Source organism: Mugil cephalus, chromosome 12, assembly GCF_022458985.1.
Source record: "Mugil cephalus isolate CIBA_MC_2020 chromosome 12, CIBA_Mcephalus_1.1, whole genome shotgun sequence".
Taxonomy (NCBI): domain Eukaryota; kingdom Metazoa; phylum Chordata; class Actinopteri; order Mugiliformes; family Mugilidae; genus Mugil; species Mugil cephalus.
This window is the reverse complement of record NC_061781.1, coordinates 17347200-17363317: the sequence shown is the minus strand read 5'-3', so window position 1 is coordinate 17363317 and position 16118 is coordinate 17347200. Positions and strand designations below refer to the sequence as shown.

Here is a 16118-nt window from a genome sequence, read left to right as displayed (position 1 = left end):
TTAGTTACACAAATTTGTGCTATATGCGTTTTTGGTGATTTGCTTTAGATCTATTTTACATTAGAGGCGTATTGTAGACAAAGTTCAAGGTATTAACTAATGATGGAAAATCAATGTAATGATGAAGGATTCTGTGATTCTGATACCATGGCTTAAAAAAATATATTCTATACATTTATATTCACAGCATGTGGCAACACACTATGGTTCACAGTCTTAGACATGATGAATTTAATTATACAAGTAATTATCACACAGTTTATGGTATCGCTAATTATCGTGTTTAATGAGCCCACTTTCCTTGTAATTGTGCATTGTTACTTCACCCAATGAAGCAAAAGATAAACTAAAATTGGAGGTCCTGCTGTATCTCCACTTAACATATTCCTTTGCTACCTGCCATCTTTCACACGGGCAAGACCTGCTTCAGCTGCTACTTAAATTAATGTACAGTGGAGGTCAATAAATACGAAAAGTTAGTACTGTAACAACTTGTACACTGAAGAAATTGAAATAATGGGTGGTCTAAAGTAGGGAGCCTAAGTTGCTGCACAAGTAATTGACTGACCTGCCAGTTTTGGGTTTTAGTAATGAGCTTGGCCTTGTCAAGGCATCACATTTATGTAAAGGGGAATTAGGCTTTAAGGTCCTCTTGAGCTACTACAGAGATTAAAACTCAGATGACTGTCAGTAAAACAATAACCTTCTCGCATTTCTTCTTTTTTTTATGGTACTGTGCCTTTACACAGAAAACAGTTTTTCAACTGGTTTTAGGAACAGTCATTGGCCATGCTTTGTTGTAATGTAAAGTCTGTGAAGAATTCCAAAGATCTGCAAATGACGAAGAGGAGATGATCAAAATAGTCACGAGTTAAGTGATGGCATACAACACAGAAATGCTGATACTGAGCATGGAGCACATTAAATAAAAAAATTATTTAAAAAAAAAAAAAAAAACTCAGGAGGAGTCATTAAATCTACTACTGCACATTGTTTATGTGTGAAAAAAAAAGAGAAAAAAATGTATCCATAAAGTACAAACTGCAGCACTGTTTAATATAACATTAGGAACATGCTGCCCTTAGTGGTAAAGATAATAGTCATAGTAGCTTTAGCAGTTCCCAGTAGAAAGTTCACTGTATCACCGCACTGTGATGTCCATCTGTTCAGGAACATCCTGTTTTGATAAAAGTACTGATTTTGCAGTCAGAGTTGAGCTACACACACACACACACACACACACGTGTCTCTAAGCGTGATTATTAGAAATATAATTCCATCTGCAGAGCTTGGCACTCGTGCGAGGCCTGATCACGATCTCAGCATGATCGGAAATCTGATGTGCTCAGATGGAGCCAAACATGGCGCTTCCTCCTCCTCCTCTTCCTCCGCCTCCTCCTCTTCCTCCGCAGTTTCACTGAATGCACAGTGTCCACTCAGAAATATGGAAATAGTGCGGCGCTGCATGAATGAGGGGAGAGAACAGAACGCCTCCACAGCCAAGTGGAGGAGTAAAAAAGACGAGTGGACGTCACAGTAACAGAGAGTGCGTGGGCACAAGAGGAAGAGTGGGAGTGAGATTGAGGGAGGCATTCCAGGATAACTCTCGGTCTGCCTTGTATCTTTTATTCATCTCAGTTAAATCACTCCCTCAAATGACTTTTCATTCTTCTCTCGCTACGATCCTCTTGATTTATTAGTAAATCTCTTCTATCCAGTGCCTTTGTTCTGTTATCGGGACATTAACTGAAAGCAACATCCTGCATATAAGCCAGTATATTCTTTCACGCAGCCACTTGTTTTTACCACAACTTGTCGATCTGTGTCCTTGACTTAGAAGACTAGAAGAAATAGTAACAAGAAAATTAAAAAACCATAGCAAACATGACAAACACTTCCCTACCTCTTAAAATTCCAACCCCTTCAATACCACTGTCATGTCTGACTATTTGATAGTAGCAGGTGTTTGATTAAGCTTTGCCTAAAGACTGGAAACGGGTAGAAAAAGCTAGCAGGGCTCCAAAGCTAATTGATAATCACATTTCATCATATTTTAAAATTGTGGTTTTATGTAATGTTGTCGCCGAGGTAGGCAGGCAACAAGAACACTTTCAGAGGTTTTAAACCAATCTGCAGTTATCACGGCTCGAGGTAAATGTTGCATTAAATAGACTCTTACAGGGTGCTGTCATCCGGGAGACTGAATGTGCACAAGTGATTATGTACCCCGTTAGCACAATGTAGCAAAGAAGCTAATATTAGCCCACGTTTGCTTGTGTTTCCAGTGAGTTTAATCCGAGGGAGCAGGGCTTGTTTCCAAAGCGTGAAAAGAACACTCCATATTTGGAGAGTGTTGGCTCCGAACTGAAAAGATGGCACTGGCTGCAAGCTACAAATCTGGGCTGCAAACCAGCTCCATTGCGAACCAGTGGGTCACCTCAAATGACACTTTGTCCAACTTCATATACAGCTAATGCATAAACCTCACAACTGCTTTGATTGAAATTGAATGGACTAGCGTTAAATTGTATCTCTGTTTTAGACAGAATCTCAGTAGCAACAAGAAGAATCAACTATTGATGAAAAAGAACAGGCAGTCTACACAGGAGGGTCTGTCTGGCCCTTCTGGACCATCAGTGCGATCAGATGGTTGGCATTCACGGACCGTCCGCGTCTAGTACTGGGAACAGAAGATGTAAACCCCATCCTGTGTAGGTTAATGTCAGACAAAAAGGGAACTATGGGAACATCCACAGACGTGGAGGCAAGATGGAAGAGGTAAGGTCAACAGTTCACCCTGTGAGATTGCGTCTCGTCCCGGCGCATTCCTGGATTTGACATTTTATCTGGTGTAATTTCAGGCGCAGAACATTTGATTAAGATGCACAGAAAGCAGCGGAGCAATGTTTCATGAATTCATTCATCTGCACAGAGCATCTGCTTTATTTGACAAGGGCCTCGTAAGTGGGGAGGGCAGCACGGGAGTTAGGATGCATGCATCCTCGTGCTTTGGTTAAGCATGCAGTTCACGTTCGCGGAGAGAAAAGGTACACTCTGTCCAGCCTTCACACATTTGGGGAAGGGTGATTAGGTACTGTTCTTTCCGTGTGCGAAAAAGAGGATTGTGGGTGATGTGTGAACATTAGCAGATAAAGGTGTGAAGGCTATTAGTTAGAATTACATTTTTGGTACAGAACAACTTTTTCTTCTTCTTCTTCTTCTTCTTCTTCTTCTTCTTCTTTTTCTAACCATAACTGATAATAAAGCTCAGACACACTTAGTGACCATGTCACACTCACAATCTCATCCGTGACTGACCTTCACTTTCAGCTATGGTAAACCAAACTGATAGAAGCAGCCCCTTTGTCGTTGATGGTCTTGTCACATCATAGTGTAAATTATCCACTAATGATAATGAAACTAAATGTTTTGGAAATAAATGCACAGCTGGTTATGCATGACATTGACATCTATCTTAATGTCACTTTCCCCTGGTAAATGTCGGGGGAGGGAGGGCTCTATGGCTCTTCACTCACTGCACAGTAGGCACTGGCTGATTAAAAAAAAAAAAAAAAAAACACACCATACCTTACATTACAATTTATCCAGCGGACAAATGTACAACAGAATATGATGCTTAGTAAATAACCTTATACCGTGTTTCATGCTAAATTACCTCAGTTAATATTACAAGCTGGGTGCTGGAATCTCTTATTGGCTTGGCTGCTTCATTTGCATGCTGAGTGAAGTCTTCACTTACCACAAGCACCATTAACAAATGGCCTCCCACTAAAAGAAGCCCAATTACAGGAGATGAAAGGGCGACGTGCGCTGAGGCCAACCTGCTACATCTACTATCACTGCAAGAAAACACACGGGCTAGACAAAGACTGCGGTTCTTTGATTACACCTATACTGTATATTAGGTGCCTCATCAGAGGCTGCTCTGAACTTTTGCACGGGGCACATAATCTGTTGGGATGCCTTGTGCCACTGGTTATCCAATGACATTGTCTACGATATTGTTTGTTCTTTCAGAAAGCTGAACTGTTGATTTTCTCAGCAGGTGCTGAATTATTGAACAAAGCTATCATTACACCAGCAGGCCAAGTATTTACAGTACTATTAGGATTGTTGTGCTGTTAATGGACCCTTCCATTAGCCTTTGTCAAGGCCAGAGTAACACCTGCATCAACACAAACACACGCACACACACACGCTCGCAGACGCAAATGCTGTCACAGAGTTGTTGTCGTGGGACCCTCATAGGCGTTAGCCATTTTTCAACAGTGGTCTGAGTACGTCAGAAAATGTGCTTACACCGTGGCGACACATGCTGGCTCAACAGTATTACAGAGCGTGGCTGTCCTTCACCATCTCTGGAGACTTTAGATTAAACACACAATCGCATGCCGGGAGCCCTGTGGCGACAGAATGTGTGAAGGATGCAGGACTTAGCCTTTCTTGATTACCTCCTGTTTGTGCATGCATACGTATTTCTGACCTTTTCTATTTGTGTACCATCAGTCTTTTCCATCACCATAGGCAACAAGGAGAACACTATGAAGGGGAGACAGCAGTCCCCTCCAGAGAGATAAGGGATGCCTTTGGCCTTTCCCTCTGGAAACTTTGATGTTTATAGTCTCCACTACTGGCTCCCCTGCTCCTCTATCAGCTGACCAACTGTTACATAAAGCAACATAGTGGCAACAACATAGTTTGCCAGGTCTAGATTTACTGGCTGACCCAGTCACCCTTATCATTTCACTCTCTCTCTCACACACACACAGCTGTTCCTAAAGAAGGTTGTTTTTCCCCTCTCCACCTGCAGTATGTTTGTATGGGTTATGGGTTTATGGATTATTGCAAATAAACTTTACAGTATAAATACTACACCACAGGTTCACTGTAGAGCGCAGTCCCCATTGCTGCTGCTGCTGGTCTGTAAAGCGTCCCATTTTTATACTGCATCCTGATGGCAGTGACACAGTTCCCTAATTAATTTGTGGCATATTTAAAATCATCAGTCATGACCACATGCAGGCGGTGCAATTGTGTTTTTGACTGACTGATTTTTGTGGCTGAATTGAAAGGAGGGTGCACTTTAAATCAAAATTTGGCTTTGTTATACATGACACATTGCTAATACTTATTGAAACGCGTCAAAGCTGTACGTCCTGGGTCAGAGGTTAGCATTCCTCACCAGTTGGCTAATGTAGAAAATATTTAAATAAAGAGAAGCACCGTGGGTGGAAGGGTTAGAATAAAATTATAATATATATATATATATATACACACACGAGACCTTGTTGTTATCATAGGCAGTTTTGCGTTTGCTGCAAATTAAGCAGTCATCATGATAATCATCTCTACATTTCTTCATTTCAGATAGAGGTGTGGAAGAGATGTCGGCTCCTTTAATCACAATTAGAGGATGAGATGATGTTGTGAAGCAATTCTCTGCTTTGTTGACGCTGGTGCATGAGCAACTTAATGATTAACTGCGAGGCTTTCCAGACCGAAACTATATAAATGACCTGAATTGATGCTGACAGACCCCTACTGTGTCTAGTCTATATTTATTAAAGGTTGACAGTGTGTAACTGAAGAAAAGCCACGACAGCTGATGAAGACAAGTGAAACCGTTGAAGGTGGTGGCAAATCCTGCCGGTTGAGTACCGTCACACACGAAGGCTCGGCTACCCAATTTCTTGCATATCAAAGCTCCTTCCACGCGCTATCACTGTCAGGACTCTTGAGGCTGCAGCCTGAGAGACTGCTATTTCTCACATCCCAAAGGCCTCCAGATTCAAATGTATATCTAATGACTCTGCTTTACATCCTTTCAATTTATAATTTATTCTGTACACAAGAGCAACCATGCGTTGACCGAATGTCTGTTCTCTATGCCATGCGTTTCCTGTGCTTTTAAAATGTTATGTAAAATACATCCTTTGATTGACTTCACTTTAGCATTTTTTTGGGGCACTGTGTGCGCAAATATACATTTCATCACCCACACATACATGGACATATAGAGACCTACACCCATGCATTCATGCACAGTACCACAATGTTTGTACCCATAAGGTATTCATTAACTAGTCCTCAATCTACCATCTTGTTGAAACCCCATTAAACAGAGAATGGAATGAGTGAAATGCTGGTATGTAAATATATGCAAATGAAGGGTTGTGCTGCAGCCTCAGTCACGGCGAATGGCGACAGACATTTTCAGTGTTGTGGTGGTTGCAAAAAAAAAAAAAAAAAAAAAATTCAGCTCAGGCTCCCTGCCCCCTCGTGTCAAACCCTCAGATGGCGTTTCATTATTCAGTTCATTCCTCTTTTAATTCGGTTAAAAAATCATTATATCTGAAATATTGAATTGCGCTTAATGCATGCACAATTAGGGCCTGTCTCATCTCAATCAGTTATGGTCACCTAAACAAAGCCATTATTAAGCAAATGATTGAGATATTAATGTTTCTGTATGGCTGATCTCCATTTGTCAGACTTCTAGATCTATAGTGTCTTAAAGGACAATATAGTGTGTTAAAGATACTGTCTTTGAATGATAACTTCAGCAATATTAAATGCGTTTGTTGTCTTTTGCAAAACGGATAAAATTCTTTAAATCCTATCCCACTTCTCTACTCCATCTATGGTTCTTGCTTAAAGATGCTTAAAAGCCCAACAAGTTACAAATATATAGTATCTGTTTCTTTTTCCCCCAACCATGGTTATGCAAATAACATTTATTATACATCTTGTGTACATGTGGTCCTCATAACAAAGAATGTATCATCTAGTGCAATGATGTGGCTCATTGATGCGTATTCAGGATGGCGATTGGCCTGTCAGTCCATCGTATTGCGTTTCCCTGAAATACCTCAATAACTAGTTGTATTGCAATGAAATTTGGTGCATAAATCAGTGGTTACCAGGACATGAATCCTCCTGAATTTAGCCATTCTCTGAGATTTCATCTAATGCCGTCATCAAGTTTCCCGTTTGTCAGACTATTAAGATTTAGCTTATATCTTGACTGTTCCTGAGTGGAGCCCGACAATGCTCGTATTCTCTTGGTCTTGTTAATTGTTTGAGCTTGTGGGCTGTATCAGGGGTTCATTCAGATTTTGTTGTACGAAACCAAAAATGTTTGTTAATTATATATTGCCTGTCCTTGGATTATTCTCTGAGTTTCAGGGACGGAAGATGCTCAGACTTTTCCATTATCCTTATATTTTGTTACAGCTGAGTATTGTTGATATCTATCAATATCTGTGTTTCATATTGTGGACAGTCAAAGTTGTCTGTACCACAAGGGGTGTCCGGTGCCTGAGGATGACATTTCCTGAATTCTCTAGCAATCCGTCCACCTCCTCACATCCTCCACCCCCATAGTTGCCAGAACCACTCCATTACTCCTCTAGTCACTTCCCACACAGACAGCCTCTGACTGATGAGGCAGGCAGGCAAGAAGACAGTGTTTTACCCTACTATACAATACGCATGTGGTTCTCTGTGATCTCCACCCACCACATGTTGAAAGAAATATGCCTCGGAATCTTCCAGACTGTATGAAGGTAAACGTACAAAAATGGCTAAATTCTCTGCATGGATAGTCTGGGTTCAAGCAAATCAAATTCATTGTAAAGAACGGGGAGATGGACACAGATCATTCTGAAATGTTAAATATTTAAGAGCTGCAGGCCTCAAGCAGGGACAAGAGGAGATGGGGGAGGAGGAATCCAATGGAGAAAAATGAAAAAGGAGCGGGCAGAGTGATATAAAACTCCGTCCTTCTAATTTCAGTGTAGACTTCATTACATATTCATGTGATGGCGCAGTCATTATATAGTGTGCGTGCGTGTGCAGCGCAGCCAGTGATCACACACATTATCTATCACTTCCACTTTAATTGTGCAGGGGGTGAGCTCATATCAATAATTTCAATGCCACATAATAGCAAATATTCTTGTTTTTTCAAATTATTTGCTTGAACGATCTCTCTGGAGTGTTAGATAAATGCATTTATATTCCTGTGATATGTTATTATAACTGATTCTTTCATTAGCGCAGCGTGCATGCATGGACTGAGCGTGTGTGTATGTGGCTGTGTGCTGTCTATGTATGTGTGTGTGTGCGTGTTCCTGCGTGTGCCTCTCCCTGTATAGATTTCCGTTACAACCCCAATCGACATTCAATTTATTAGATATCATGCTCAGCTCATAGCATGTTGCTCTTCAGATAAATGTGATTATAGTGTAGTCGTGTGTGTGTGTGTGTATGTGTGTGTGCGCGAGGGGCATTCAACAAATTATTTATGCTATTTGAAGTTTATGTACCCTGACTAATAACGTTTTAATACCATTCCAAAACAAGAATGATTAATTTAAGCATGGAAATAATTGTATTGCTTGCCAGTACCCTCCTCTATATCGTGGTGAAAATAGAAAATATAAATCCCACACATAATTAGTGAAATATTTTACCTTAGACAACATGCGACTGAGAGAGACGACACGTTTTCTGGTGCTCCTCAAGACAGGTTCCTGGCCCCCTTGTTGTTTTCTCCATATTCCCGTAAGAAGATAACATCAGAAGTAGCTCAGTAGATGACTTACCAAATGATTACATCGGTGATACCCTGAGCTCTCTTACTGATTATTTATCTACAGTTGATAAATGGGGCAAGCGATCATTTTTACAGCTGACCTAAGATAGACATTCTTTCAGTCAGCTCAAGGGACAAATGAGACATGTTTTTTTAGGTATCTTTGTTCAAACCACAGGTGAAACACCTTGGACTCTTTGAGTTTCAATTTATATTTTTAAAAAACTGATTATAAATAAATCTACCTTTAAAGGAGGAGCTAAGAGCTACCTATCTGACAGAGAATTCGATAGCTTACTTTGCACACTGTGTTTTCTGTCATTGGATTTATATATATATATATATATACTTTTTTCACAGAGACATTTCAAAAGGGCCAGCTCTTAGTTTTAAATAACAGCTAAAATGTTAAATTTAAGTTGCCATTTTATCAGTCCACATTTTATTGTTATGTTGCTTCTTGATTATTATTAAGAAAAGAGAGTCATAATAACAAATTTTTAGAATAAATTGAACCCGGCACCTCAGAACGTGTGTTAATTGGAAAAGCTCGTCTTCCAGTAGCACCTCCTTCATCCCATTTTCACCCCCGCTAAAATATCGGTCAGTGACAAGAACTTAGTTATTTTAGTTCACTTCAAATGAGTTTTTATTTTATTTTATTTAGTTTCAAATGTTGCCTTAAACATGGAAATCGCGATACTCACAGCTCTGTTTTCTAAATGTATTCAAGCTTAATGGGGTTGTCTGCAAATGAGTTTGAAATTGCTGGACATTCACAGTATAATTACACTACAAGATGTGATGAAGATGTAATTAAAGCCAAATATCAGATAAGCTAATTACCTGATAATAGCGTCATTAGAAAACAAAGAAACATAAGGGTTAATTATAGATGAGCACATAAGCAACGCTACTGTACTTCATAAGCACAATAAAATGTAGCCCTATACGTGAATGGGAATTGACACATCCCTTTCAAAACAAATATAATTGCACTCCTTGTCGGGTTGATTTTCCTGTCGTTGGGGTGAGCCTTCTTTAACCTGAGGGAGTGCCACCTTCTCATTTGTGGCAAAGTGTCATCAACATCTAATTTAAACACTCGATTGGCTAATTACACTACATGCATAATTTACCTTTATGACCTCTCTCGCTTTCTTAATTCTCGTCTTAATTCAAATTAGTGCCACACACACACACGGACACACACACACACACAGAGGTTTACCTAATTTTACCACCATCATTGCACTCTGATACTACAGTGTAAAGCCACTATAGAAATTAACATGGACATATACCGTACTGTATACACACTTAAAAAAATGAAAGGTAACAACATTGCTGTTATTACTTGCAATGACACCTTCCTTTTCCATGAACATCTTCCACTTCTGTGTTACAGTGTCATAGAGTGTGTGGGTACGTGCCTGTGAATATCCCTCTGTATATTACTGCTATTGTTGTGCAGGGCCACGTGAGAGACGGGGACTAGATTCCAAAGATGTCCCTTTTTACATGATGAAAACATGGGAAATCACTTGTATCATTTAATATATGCTTCAGTTGTACCTGCTCGCATTAACGTGGCTTTTATTGCGCCAATTTGCAAAAGTATAAACAAATGTAGGTTAAACAAAAAGGGCAAGTTGTAGCTTGAACTGACTGCGTGATCCGTGACACTTAACTTCCTGTTAATGAAGCACCAAACAAAAAAAACAAAAAACAGACACACGTGCAGGGACGGTTTTGTAGGTGAATCCTCTTTTCTCCTATTGCCTTCAATATCATTAAAAATGCAGGGAACAGAAATGCTACAGTCATTATTTGATATTTTTTTCTTCTATTTGTTGCCATCGCCTCAACTAAATCTAATTTGGACAATTCCTGAAAAAAGATCTACTGGAGGGAGCAATAAAACTAAAGACCACAGTGGGTCCTCTTTACGCATTTGGTGTGTGCTATTTCTCTCTCCCATTGTCTATTTGTGCCATTTTTAGTGTGTTTCCTATTAATCCTCCATTAAGCAGCACATTATTAATACTAAACCATCAACATTTATGTGGAGCTTTACTGTTGTACCTGATGGAGGTGGAGCTACATTTTACATATACCATGTTTTTTTTGTAAGTGGTCAGAAGCCATAGCAGTTTAGTATTTTAAAAGCTTGGATATAATCTCTATACACTGATCAGTCACAACCGTTATGACCACCGACGAGAGTAAGTAAAGTAAGTAAATAACACTGACCATCTTCTGAGAATTCAGTGTTCTGCTGGGAAACTTGTGGACCTGGCATTCATGTGGATGTCACTTAGACATGTGCCACTAGAGCAGACGAGGCACCCCCACCCCATAGCAATGACACTCCTCCACAGAAGCAGCCAGTCCAAGCAGGATGCAGCCTGACACAGGCAAATGCACAAAACTGGTTTAGGGACACCTAAAAATAATGATAAAAAAAAAAAATAAACAAGACATGTGTAGTATCTATAATCAAGTATCTGGGCGATGCACTGGAACAAGCTTGATCCTTAGAGACCCGTCCCCTCAACTAATACGACCCAGAGTCCCCCACTAACACCAGCCTGTCACCAGACACCACAGGAAACCCTCAGAAGACCCATGCCCATTCTCTGATGAGTCACAACTGTGTTGGAGACACAAGGGAGACCTACGCAATGTTATGTGGGTGGTCATACCATAATACTATGCCTGATCGGTGCATCTCCTCATAGTGTTTAGTTCCATGCTTTAGCGGTCAAATAAATGTGTACATAATTTCCCAGTGAAACAAGTGAAAGGATAATGCAAAAAAATTGCACTTCAGTAAATGTGTTTTCTTCATTTCCACTATTGACCGACGAGAAGTTTTCACTTGAAACCATCACCCCACTTTTTCCTGGAAACAATTCAAAAATGGCTGAGGGGCCAGGAGCTCGCCATCCATGGCAGTGAGAATGTTTCAGAAATGGTTGGACACAGACACCCCGCCGTCTGACGTCAGAAGGCTGCGTTGGGAGCGAGTATCTAAAAGCATCTGATGATCCGAGAAGCACTTCTGGTGGAGTGTGCATGCCCCCTAAGCCTTCAACCGTCATCCCGAAGCATCTGGTAATGAGGTTCTAAACCTTGACCTTTAACATCATGCAAGCCCGGCAGCTGAGATCATCTAGTGTTATGTTTATCTTTCCAGATTACCATTATTTCTTTTTTAAGCAAGCTGACTGGTCCTACACGGTTGAAAATGCGCTGTTTGTGTATTTTTAAAACATCCTGTGTTGCTGGCAAACACAAACGCACTTTCATTCAGTCTGTTTTTAACTTGTGGACGCCACACGAAGAAGCTGTAATCCATATGCAGTCATGTGATAATAGTTTCCTTTGAGTTTTTGTATTTTTGTCTCTCCAGGTCTAGATATTTTATAGAAACTGCTGTTCGGTTTAAAATAAAGCGAACTACTATCTCCAATGTCTATCTTACAGTTTTTGTTCTACGTCCTTCGGCATATTCATGCAGTTTTCAAAGAAAGTTGAGGTAGATTATGGTTCCATTCTACAGACATACTTTTAAAATATGTCTCAAGTGACCATCAGTAATTGGATTTTGCTGCCCATCTCCCATTTGATTTGATCAGCGGAAAAGCATAAACATTTGCTTAAAAAACATTTGCTCTAAGCTGTTAAGACTAAAAAACTGGTACTGTTAATTTGTCTCTGGTAGGGACCAGATTAACACTTTTCTTTAGATGATCTACAGATACAGGGAACTATCGGCAGAGTAGCATCAAATATGTCATTCACATCTACACTGGGAGCATTTCATCTTGATTCATCTTCCATCTTTTGAACTTGGACAAGGGTTGCGAAGTGAAACCTCACCAAAAAAAGCCCCAAAATTCTACACATCGGCCGTTCATGGACACAGTTTTCCCTCTATTTCACATACAGTACATACTTGATGACTGTGACTGTGACTTGGTAAGTTTATTAGTAAAAAAAAATGATACACAGTATTAGGACACAATGTGTTGCCTGTGTGTGTGTTCTTATGAGTGCATACACTTATTGTGTGAACGTGTGTCAGTCAGAGATATCTAACAGGAGATAACAGAACACGACTGGATGAGTGTGAGAAGGAGAAGGAACTAATATTACATCAGCAGGTCAGCTGAGGCTAAGTAGCAGCAACAATGAATGCACACCGCACACAACAAACAAATGAACGAGCAGGACCTCCTACACGCTCCCACACAGTTCCTTTTTAAACCCTGCACTGTTCCCTTTTTAAATGATGTACACCTACATTCCTTTAATCTTCCTTCCACTACTAATGTGTGGACTACGGCTGCCTCCAATTAAACAACATCTGCATGCTGATTTGTTATTATGCTGTAAGGGATGAGGTTATGAATATTGCCGGCGTGAGCTGCCGAACACCGTCGACAGTTTCCCCTCGAAATCAATAAATAGCCTCAGATGTCCAAATGTAAACTGTTAATTTATAGAGTTGCTGTTGTTGTGTGAACAGAGATACATTTGATCTTTATATTTGATGCACTCTTTCCCTCACAGTCATCTGTTTCTCCCGTTCTGTCTGCGGCAGGGAGAGGGCACATGTATCATTGTCATTTATATCAAACCATGTGGCTCCAGATAGCTCATAATTATGACAAATGACTGATGACGGTATTATGGAGCCTGAATATCATATGCATTCATATCTGTTTAATCAAAGCTGCACAGAGCTAAAAATTTTACATGGCACGCTGCTGTTTTATCTCCGTATGTGCCCGCAAGACTAATGTGCAGAGGGATGTTCATGAATAAATATGTTGTCTGTGTATATGTTTAGTCCGCAGACGTACAGCATTATCATCGGTTTCTCTCCGAATCACACAGGCACGCCACAGCTGCACATGCCTGATACGTCTCCTGTCTCTGCTGGTGTGCATGTTGAATAAATCTACCTGACCTGGGAAATGAGAAGTTATTCAGAGTATGTGCACAAACCCATTTGTGGAAAGAAGAAGTGATAACATTACGAGGCAGTAAGGCAGAGGCCGTAGAGAAAAGGGAAGTTCCACAGTTCTTCATCAAACATGCACACCCATCATTCACCACTTGACAGGGCGTTGTAGAAATACAGAAATCCGCGAGAAAATCTGAGTTTCCATGGCATGGCGTTTCCAATTTGCAGATCAACACAGAACAGAACAAGTCCACGCCAGCGGATCGCTCGACTGAAGTCATCAAAAGTGTAATCACTTGCGCTGTGGCTCGATGCGAGTGCGTGCGCGGGGATGTCCAATAACACCAAGATGTCCATGAGCACGCGGTGTCTTTTCTCCAGGTCCAGGCCCGCCTGTGATCAATCAGTGCAAAAATTAACCAGAAGAGAAATTTCAATTTTGCGCTGTCGTATTGATCAGAGAATCAAGTAAATTACTGGAGACAACATGAGGCTGAGAGGAGCGATCCATATTGTATGTGCTCGAGTTCAGAGAAAACAGGCTCCATTATCTTTACCTGCCGACAGTATGGAGTTTGAGAAATTACATCGGGAGCAGTGTTTAAGTGTTAAAGGAGAAGAGGCCGGGCACATACAGTATAACAAAGTGGCTGTTATGTCCTTGTTTTCCACAGTGAGTGTATTCTGACCCTGGATTTACTCACTAATTATTTAGGTTCCCAAAGAACCATATGAATTAAATTACATTTTTTTTAATTTTTTTTTTTTATTTTTCCAATTTTATTTATTTATTTTTCTTTTTCCTTTTCTTCTGAGCTCATTAACATATATTATGTAGAAAAGTATTGTCCCTATCCTTGGTCTCAGCATTCATCTCTGATTAAGGTCAAAATAACGGACACAGATAAGAAAAATAAATTATGTTTTAAGCATTAAAAGGGTTGTACTTACTATTAAAAAACAACAACAAGAATATCCTTTACCATGAACGATACATAACACCAGGATTGTCTTCAGATCAAAAACATCAAAACACCACAGCCGCAACAATATGGATCAGACTCCCTGTAGGCTTCGTGTGTAATCTGTTTTGCCTTTTGCTAATAAGATGAGGCAGTCTGGCCGAATGTTGTGCGCGATGTTTGGACGCCATCTATCCATGTTTGTGCTGCTCATTTGATGGGGGCTTAGGTGGCAGTTAGTGCAGTGTGACCGCTGCTAATCCACCCCCACCCACCCACCGCTTGTCCTTAATCTTATCTCATCAGCATGGCTATTCTAATCTACTTTATGAAAGCTTATGAAACTAATCGTCACACACAGTGACAGTTCAGTGGGTGAATAAGACGTTATGTGCTTGTGACTCAGCAAATGGGGAAAGCAAGGCTGTTTACGTTCGAAGGCCGGCCTAAGGAGTCTAAATGCGATTAGATCATCAAAGCTACAGGCTTCTGACATAACTCGGACAATTGATTATTCGTACACTCCCTGTAGAATATCACTCTTTGTGAGGTTAGCGTGCATTCAAAAACTCTAATGCACTGCTTGCACAGAAGAGGGAATAAATCCAGAGTAAGGGGAACCATCTGTTTTGAGAGGATGCACCCTTAAAGTCATGGCCCTATCCTTCTCTAAATAAATAAACCTATAAAAACGTAATGCGTTCATTGCAGGGGACGGTGAAAGGATCCATTTAAAGCCTTGTAAATCAGGTCCTGTTGGTCGTTTAATTAACTTGTAAATTAATGCACATTGCTGTGTAAATTGGAGGGGTGATAAATATTCATGGAGTTACCTAAGAAAAGGGCAAGGACGTATCAGCCAGATTGGGCCTGCAAGCAGCACACCCAGTAAACACCGTATTGGTATTTTATAGACAGCTAATTTACATTTCCTATGCTTCATGGGTTATGCAAAAAGAAAGAGTCACTCTCTTCTGCCCCTGCTTTGACTTCTTACCACCCCCATTCAGTTTATGTTTATCTTGCCATTGTCAGGTCATGGTATTATACAAGGAAAGTTTTCATGCACTCGCGTTTCCTCTGAGAAGGACCAGTCGTAATCATAACTCGCCACAGATTTACGCATTAAGATTTAAGTGTTGATATGGTAAATGATACTTTAAGTAACACATTCATAATACAGAAATTATAAAAAATATTTTTTAAAAAAGAGTCTCGGGGCAAGAGGAGGTTCTGATTAAAGCCTGTGCCCGTCATGCACAGGGACAGGGAACCCTTCTAATGCTACACGGAGACATTTGAGCTCAGGACATCCAGGCACTGAACTCTGCTACATCTATTTATATCAATATGCCTTCGTAGCACTTTGGACGCTAAGGCAGACGCTCAAATAATTAAAACAACTGTACAGAACGTAAAAATCGCCCTGCCTGTGCACCAGAGACAGTAGGTTAAAGGTAATTTTAGAGAAAGGCCAGTCGAGGTTGCTGTCTAATTTGATTATTTTCCACGTGGCAGTAGTCAAGCCATTGCTCCTGCTGGCATAATTGACCTGCATAGGGCA

At 40.4% G+C, this 16118-nt stretch overlaps 1 long non-coding RNA gene across 1 annotated transcript; it reads right to left on the bottom strand.

Moving 5' to 3' along the window:
- Nucleotides 1–12592: 12592 nt before the first annotated feature.
- Nucleotides 12593–14802, bottom strand: LOC125017828. Its single transcript, XR_007113890.1, has 2 exons — nucleotides 14544–14802; nucleotides 12593–13985 (listed from the first exon to the last, which is right to left on the bottom strand). It is a non-coding gene; the product is annotated as an uncharacterized LOC125017828 (long non-coding RNA).
- Between the last annotated feature and the right edge of the window lie 1316 nt (nucleotides 14803–16118).